This window comes from Gymnoscopelus microlampas (assembly GCF_963454915.1).
Source record: "Gymnoscopelus microlampas genome assembly, chromosome: 7".
NCBI classification, from domain to species: Eukaryota; Metazoa; Chordata; class Actinopteri; order Myctophiformes; family Myctophidae; genus Gymnoscopelus; species Gymnoscopelus microlampas.
In genome coordinates, this window is record NC_139944.1 from 8880896 (window position 1) to 8889881 (window position 8986).

Below are 8986 nucleotides of genomic sequence, written 5' to 3' on the forward strand. Positions count from 1 at the left end.
TGTGTGTGTGTGTGTGTGTGTGTGTGTGTGTGTGTGTGTGTGTGTGTGTGTGTGTGTGTGTGTGTGTGTGTGTGTGTGTGTGTGTGTGTGTGTGTGTGTGTGTGTGTGTGTGTGTGTGTGTGTGTGTGTGTGTGTGTGTGTGTGTGTGTGTGTGTGTGTGTGTGTGTGTGTGTGTGTGTGTGTGTGTGTGTGTGTGTGTGTGTGTGTCTTAGACACACAGCTGATGGGAGGTCACTGCCCAGCCCACTATTCCAACATGGGGATAATCTCATTATTGAGGGATTTAAGTGAGCACAGGTTTTAGCATCAGATATCACATAGGTAGAACTGCACCATATTGAGAGGGAATTATATTGGGTTATTTTCTCTGAATTATTACAAAATTGGTTGGTTTTCTCCTCACAATGAATCTACTCTGGCATTTAAGTATGAAACAGTTGGGTTAGAATTCACACTAAATACAATAGCCTCTTCAGCCCACCAGATTGCAGTATTAATGTTATGCTATGTCGATCAAAAGTGATCCAATTTTAGAGTCTTGTCCCTTTTGGTGTCAAAATGGACAGTGCTTTTAAATGGGATGAACGGATAAATGCTACCTGTTTTTAAAACATGTCTTAAAACGAACTCCCTTTTAACCCAGCTTGAGAGTTGTGCCTATTTATATTTCGGTCTTATTCTTCCTATAGAGCGTCGCAGTTCCGCCACTTCCTGGTGCCGGAAGTAAATACTCGATGCATTTTTCCCATTGACTTTTGCAAAAATATTTATATCAATCAATTTAAGCCTAGAATCAAGCCATCCAGGATCCTGGTGAATCATGACCATAAAACCTTTTTTTCTGTGATTTTTTAAAATTTTATATTTAATGATATGATATACTATATTTAATAAATACCCTTTGTTTTGCCGTTTTCAAAAAAGTTTTTTCACAGAATCAAACGTTTTATGGTCATGATTCACCAGGATCCTGGATAGCTTGATTCTAGGCTTAAATTAATTTATATAAATATCTTTGTAAAAGTCAATGGGAAAAATGGATCGAGTATTTACTTCCGGCACCAGGAAGTGGGCGGGAACTGCGACGCTCTATAGTGTATTCCGGTCATTGTATTTTCATTGTGTTCTTTTTATGTGAGCTTCCTAGTTTACAGACTATACAGCACTTTTGTCAACTCTGTTGTTTTTTAAATGTGCTTTATAAATAGAGTTGGATTAGATTGCACTGGCCGAGTCAATGAGCTCTGAGGATATTGCCGTGTAGAGCAGTGGTTCTCAAAGTGGGGTCTCATGGGGACCCCCTGGGGTCCTTGAGGGGTTTCCAGGGGGTCCACAGAAAGATTAGAAACCCTTACGGGTATGTAACTCAGAGAGTGTACAAATGGAAACAAATGTGAACCTACATATAATAATGTACTAAACAAATACCTGAAAAGGGCAGGCAGCAACTGCCCACAGTGCACTGGTAGCTCTGCTTTTAGCTTTCCAGTCAGTCAGAACGCCAGAGTTCAGCTCAGTGTCTGACATCTTGCGGTTTGTCCAGGAGCTGGTACTGTCAAAAACAAAACTCATTAGAAAGTGGGGAAATCCCAAAAGGAATACATTGACGTAGCTTTAATAGCAGCAAAATGATTCTCTGCTTGGTTCTGTAAAGCAAAAGTATCTATACTGTATGTTTGTATTTGAATATCATTATTACAACTGAAATGTAGCAGCATTTGTGGATTTTCAACCACTTTCAAACTGGTGTCCCTATTTTGGGCTTGTCATTATAGGCAACCATTTGGCAAAAATAGGTGAACATTCGGTGAAAATAGGCAGCGGCGGACTGGCCATTTGGCGTACCGGGCAAATGCCCGGTGGGCCGCTGGGCCAGTGGGCCACTGGGCCCAAAAAAAAAAAAAAAAAAAAAAAAAAATTTTTTTTTTTTTTTTTGAAAAATATATTTTAAATGTTTTAGGGTTATTACGGTCATATCCGAGTCGCGCGGCCCAATTATTAGTTACGTTAATGTTTGGGCTGGGATGCTTTCCAGCAGGCGCCTCAGTGCGGCCGCAGAGTTCATGTGCAGGGCTGGGCTTGCTCAGTGAAACGCCCCCCCCCCCCCCCCCCCCCCGTTGACAAAATGGGGGGGGGGGGGGGGGGGGGGGGGCCGGTCCGGACCAAAATGCCAGGGCTGAATTTTGGTCCCAGTCCGGCCCTGAAAATAGGCAAACATTCAGCAGCGAAAATAGACAATCTAAGCTGTGAGTTTGTAGATGAACAATTTTTGGCATTCGTCATTCGGAGAAATATTATAATGCTCAAATGGTTAAATTATACTAAAGGACTGGAGCAATACCATATTTCACCAATGATTACGTCTTTAATAGATGACTACGTATTCATTGCAGAAGGTTCAAGTTAAGTAGTCAGTATTTGACGTTTCGTCTAAGCCAGGAAGAGGAGGATTTCCCCATGGCCTTTTCCATTGTTGTGGGTCATAAGGTATGTAAATATTTGTGAACGATTCATTTATTTTCCTTTCATTTAAATTCTGTTGAAATGGCAGTCATAATGTTTACAGATAAAACGCAAATGATGAATATAGGTAGCCAAAAGGATTTAATTCCTTTTATTCATATAGGTGCAGAACTTTGAGCGTCTGCTGCGAGCCACCTACTGTACGCCGCTCAGAATGTTTACTGTATCCATGTGGACAAGAAGGTAGAGGCTTCATTCCTTGCTGCTGTCTCGGGGTATCTTCTCATGTTTTGATAATGTCTTCATGGTCAGCCAACCTGTGAGTGCATGCTGCCTGGCCACGCGTACAGGCAAATATCAACTGCATGGCTGATCTCTACAATGTTAGCAAAACCTGGAAGTATTTAATCAACCTGTGGGGTCAGGACTTCCCTCTGAAAACCAACCTAGACATTGGGTGGAGCCCCCGCAGGCACTGAAGGGTCAAAACAGCTTGGAGTCAGAGCCCATGCCTGATTGGGTGCTGTTGGGCATTGATGGAGTTATTTTGATTGATCATAATTTGTCTAGTGCCCTTAACCTGCTTTAAATGTCAAATTAATATAATGCTGTCATATTGGCCTAAACTCTGTCATGTACTATTCTGCTATTTCTCTGTCTATGCAAGGTCAAAGTAGTTACAGGCCTGTTCTGTGGCTATCAGTTGTTTTAAGAACACTGTATCTCGGTGTTCTCTGCGCTAACAATTCCTTCAGCGCCACTGAAGTCATCACTGACCAGTGACAGGTCAGACCCGAGGTCAACGTGTTATTCGAGACATGTGGACGCTGTTTGTTCAAAGATAAACTGTCACACCATCTTCATCATCTTCATCATCTACCATCATCATCCTCATCTGACGACGACGTAATCATCACTATCCACCAATAGTAGGAGGACACCTCTAACGGCTGGACGCTTGATGTATCTTCAATGATGTCATATGTTTATGTTACTGGACGCTGTTAAAGTCCAGTGCTTTCTCTGTTTAACGGCAGAGAGAGGCGACGACCGATGATGCGTGAACCTGCTGATACTGTAACCTTCCATTACTCTCTCTCTCTGAATAATAGACTTTCATTACATCCAATGGCTGCCTGTGTCCTGAGTCTGGTTTTTTCTTGTCGCCTTTGATGAAAGTTACCGGTACTTATATACATACTGATGTGATGTTTCTGCCATGCATAAGTATCTATACATATGGTTGATAAGGAAAAATAACAGCTCTATCAATTGGTCCGATCGAAGCCGGATATGTTTAAAACAGGGTGGACGGGGGGAACTGAGCTATTGACCGGAACTGTACGGTCAGACTCTCTTCCCCTGGCAGACCATGTTTTAATACGTATCAAACGAACCAGCCCTGGGTGTAACGATTTATCACTTCTATTCAGATGAAGGTTATCTTTGAACAGTATCACATTTTTATTTTATTTTATTTTGTTTTGGACCTGGACGCGATCGCTGGACCTTTGGACTTGCCCCTTGACTCTCGACATGTCTCAAATTCCACGTGGTCCAGCCATCGGGGTCAGGATCCCTGAACCATCGATTTGATGAGTATATCTTTTTATTTTTATTTTTACCATGGTCCAGTGATTGGGATCTCCACGTAACTTCTCCATTTAAACCTTGATCTGATGAGTATACCTTTTTATTTATTTTATTTTATTGTCTTTACCGAACGATTTGTCTCATAAATTATCAGCCTGTTTTTAAATTACTGTTTAACACAGCTCCGCCAGGGAGTCAGTCAAGTCAAAATGTTTTATCACCTGGGAGGACATTCCCTGAATGTCTCATAAATTATCCTCTTATTTAGAATACAGTGGTCTTTATTTATGTTGTTTTATTTTCTGGCTTGTCCATTGTATATATTGATCACCACCAGACACATCCATCCTCAACGTTTTTTTACACTGATGTTTGGCTATCAGCTGTTACTTACAGTTATTTGTCTTTATTTATATATATATTTATGTAAATGCATCTAGAAATAACCCACAATCCAAACTTGGGTGTTTCGATGTATTCGTGACCATATATATAAACATATGGATTAATTTTTTTGTACCTCGAATTACCACTTTATCACGTCATTGGTGTTCGGTTCGATTAGATTTATCTAATAATAGTTTTACACTAGGTGGGAGGGGGTTGTCTGTGTGGTGCCTACATGAATATATACTATTTCAGTGTTGTCATAATGTACTCATTTTTCCTTCTATACTGATATTTGACCTAAGATTAACCCCTGCCACCCCTTTACACACTGCCTATCGGCTGTATGTGGGTTAATGTTCTAGTCTACTGTTCTAGCCTTAGATAGACAGGCATAAAACGTCCGCCTTATCGGGTCTCAAATCAGCTGTTCAAGGGTACTTCAGTGTTGCTCTTCCCCTGGCCTCATATTACCTGTTAGCTACAGGTAACACATTTGTATGCAGTTGTATTTCTATGTTAGTACCACCCATCGGCCCCAGTCCGCGAGTACAAAACATTAATAGGCAGCTGCATACTCCCGTACGGCATTGCCAGGTTGCCTCCCTTGTAATTCAGAAACTTCTGCATCGGCCCGAGTCCGTTTGAAGTTTGTGTTTTACTTACTTTGTCAGTACATTTTTTTGTTTGTTTGTTTTGTCTTATATGGTTTGTTAAATATATATTTTTTTTTCTCTGATTTCTTCTGTCACCAGTCAAAGTTATATATATTGAACACAGACCGGTTTTATTTTGACCACTGTAGGTTAAATTAAACCATCCAATATATTGAGCTTTAAACAATACGTTTTAAATGCCTTAATAATACATTTTATATTCCTTTGAACCAGTGCCTTAATCCTAAGTTTGAAAATTCCAAGTTTTAAATTCTTTTAAATATTTTTAATATAATTTAAACTAATAAGTAGCCTATACTGAACCCAGTCAGTAAAATATTTCTCATTCCAAATTTAGTTTATCGCTACCATATCTAGGTTCGGTATGTCGGTGTGTATTAATGAACGATTGTTTTTTGTTCTCTCTATCTCTCTCTCTCTCTCTGTGGGTCCGCCAGTGTGTCTGTCTTCTACGGTGTGTGAGTGCGAGGGAGTGAGAGAGCGTAAGGTGAAAGTTTCTATCTCTCTTATCTTTTCTATGTGTGTGAGCGATTCAGCTATGCAGGCATGCGTGAATGTTTGAATGCGTGTCTGTCTCGCTCGTTCTCTAACAATTTTAGTCCAAATTTCAGTCATTTTCCAGTCAGTTAAAATTAGTTTGCCACTCTGGTCTCTAAAACTATATTACCCATAATTCCTTACAGGAAGTGTTAGAGTTCAACTTCATTCAACCCATCTCAGTTAAATTAACCCTAATAAGATTCAATATGTTCTAATATCAATATTGGAAAAAAAATAACTATAATATTAAGTTTATTATAAAGTCATTTTGAATTATTTTAAAAAGTTTTGAAAATATTTTATCATTTTAACTTAAGATTTTTTTGAGCTGGTAGATCTGCTCTTTTTGGAAAAATTTTAATTTCGATTTATTTTGGTGTACTTTACCTAACTCTAATATACTCTTCAGAACAAAGATGTTTATTCCTTATTTTTCATTGCTATATTTTAATTTTAAATATTTTAATTATAACTTTTAAAAAAAATGTTTGAAATTTTTTCATTTTTTTCTCTTGATTTTCAGTTTGATTTTTTTCTTTCTCATCAACAAATTCATCCTCTGACACACACTATATTACAGATATATTGGTGTCAAATAGAGGGGAGTTTGATGAATACTTGATTTAAATATGATTTAAATGTTTAATGTGCTTTGTTTGTCTTTGTTTCATTTTAGAACGAGAATGTAAGCCACTCCATTAATCCAATTCCTGGACAACAATAATGTCACAATACCTGCTAATTGTGACATACAGGGCTAAACTTTAATTTTATTCCAAACTGTTTTAAACTCTGTTTCATACTATAGTCAACTGTAGGTCTCATGCCAAACAGTAAATTTGATTTCCATCTATCTTACAGATTTCAACTAATGTCTTGGATAGATGTTTGATGCCCCCATGCCTACATGATGCAATCTGGAAGTATTTCTTGAGTTTTAAGACCATTCCACGTGAGTTTTTCCCTAAATAAAGTGTAAAATGATGTAATAAATACAGGTATCAGGAGTGTACCGTTCCATTTTTCAAATACTTTGGACCGACAGGTCAACTTGTTAAATAAAGCACTGGACCGCAGCTTCACAACGAGGAGGGTAACTTTTTCTTTTTCTGAACGTGTCCAGAATCGTCTTTGACAAAGTGACGTAGGTCTCTTGTCAGATTATTTGAAAACTTGTCAGACTGGTTAGTTTTCTCTCACTCTATCAACAGAAACGGGCTAAGGGTCATTAACGGTGCTGAAAATTGATTAATCTAAACATGTTTTGAAAAGGTTTGTTGGGACAGTACATTAGCTGAGATTTTTTTTTGAATTATAATAAAGTTATTTGCAAATTGCAAGGGGAAAACTTTGTTGTGTGGTGTCTTAAAATGTCATGAAATATAACCATGTTTTGCTTTCTAATTGAATAAATAACCATTATATACAGTCCTTTTGAAGAAGTACAATTTTGAATTAATATCTGAATAAATTATACAGTCCTTTTGAAGAAGTACAATTTTGAATTAATATCTGAATAAATTATACAGTCCTTTTGAAGAAGTACAAATGTGTATGTTATCCGAATAACTAACCATTTATTTTTGCCCCTAAGTCATTTGAAATCTCTGTGTCCTTACCTAGTCACTGTAAGGTTTGTCTGTGTCTGATTTGGTTTGAATAATGTCACAAGGTACAAGACTTGATCAGCTTGCCCTTTGACCCTATCCAAATCATGATAAGATGTAGGCTTGATGGAGTTATTTTGATTGATCATAATTTGTCTAGTGCCCTTAACCTGCTTTAAATGTCAAATTAATATAATGCTGTCATATTGGCCTAAACTCTGTCATGTACTATTCTGCTATTTCTCTGTCTATGCAAGGTCAAAGTAGTTACAGGCCTGTTCTGTGGCTATCAGTTGTTTTAAGAACACTGTATCTCGGTGTTCTCTGCGCTAACAATTCCTTCAGCGCCACTGAAGTCATCACTGACCAGTGACAGGTCAGACCCGAGGTCAACGTGTTATTCGAGACATGTGGACGCTGTTTGTTCAAAGATAAACTGTCACACCATCTTCATCATCTTCATCATCTACCATCATCATCCTCATCTGACGACGACGTAATCATCACTATCCACCAATAGTAGGAGGACACCTCTAACGGCTGGACGCTTGATGTATCTTCAATGATGTCATATGTTTATGTTACTGGACGCTGTTAAAGTCCAGTGCTTTCTCTGTTTAACGGCAGAGAGAGGCGACGACCGATGATGCGTGAACCTGCTGATACTGTAACCTTCCATTACTCTCTCTCTCTGAATAATAGACTTTCATTACATCCAATGGCTGCCTGTGTCCTGAGTCTGTTTTTTTCTTGTCGCCTTTGATGAAAGTTACCGGTACTTATATACATACTGATGTGATGTTTCTGCCATGCATAAGTATCTATACATATGGTTGATAAGGAAAAATAACAGCTCTATCAGGCATAAACCTTGTATCTCCATATTTCAACTTTTATGTTTTTTCATAAATAAATGTCTAATTTGTCCTACAACAGTGTCGTGTACTGTAGCTCAAAAGTAGTGAAAATAGCTGATCTACAAGTTCACAATATGTTGGGCGCTCTCAGATCTGCTATTCTATTTTGGAATGTTTTTTTTTACATGAAACTGGTTAAGTCTGTGCGTTATTGAAGAAGGCAGAGTCTGCACACCAACTATTTGGTAAACACAACTTCTACACTGGATCCTCTTCAGTTCAGTTTGAAAGTGTGTAATGAAAAGTATTAGCAAGGGCTTGTGACTAAAACATAACTACATTGGAACAGAGGTTCTTTTTTACTTTTCCTGAAAAGTGTCGATTTCGAACGTACAAGATTTCTGCCCAACAGCGACAATACACTGTATTTAAACTTAAGTTTTATTCCAATTTAGGCGATACTGTAAGTGACGACGTCCACAGAACCCCCCCCCCCCCCCCGTTGATAAATTGATTGTAATATCAACCAACAACTAGTAGCACTGCAAACTAGTGCTGATTATGATGCCTGTAGTTCTAGTGTAGACCTGCTGCTAGGACTGATGATGGTGATGATGATGACTGTGATGAAGACCAGCAGCAATCCATGGCACACTGGGAGATAATCCATCCAGTTTAGGTGTGTGTGCGTCCACATGTATGTGTGTGTGTGCGTGCGTGCCTGCGTGCATGCGTGCGTGCTTGATAAAAGTTGAGCGCACAAACAGATACATGATGAGTCATTAGATAATGAAGGACACGGGAATGCAGTGTAACTAGTGTGATGATGTGTCCTGACACAGTTAAATCACAAACAGTGGTA

At 38.6% G+C, this 8986-nt stretch overlaps 1 protein-coding gene across 1 annotated transcript in view; it reads right to left on the reverse strand.

Moving 5' to 3' along the window:
- The window catches only part of slc38a3b (solute carrier family 38 member 3b), a 271863-nt gene that overhangs the window by 188478 nt on the left and 74399 nt on the right, over nt 1–8986 (reverse strand). The window lies entirely within an intron of this gene.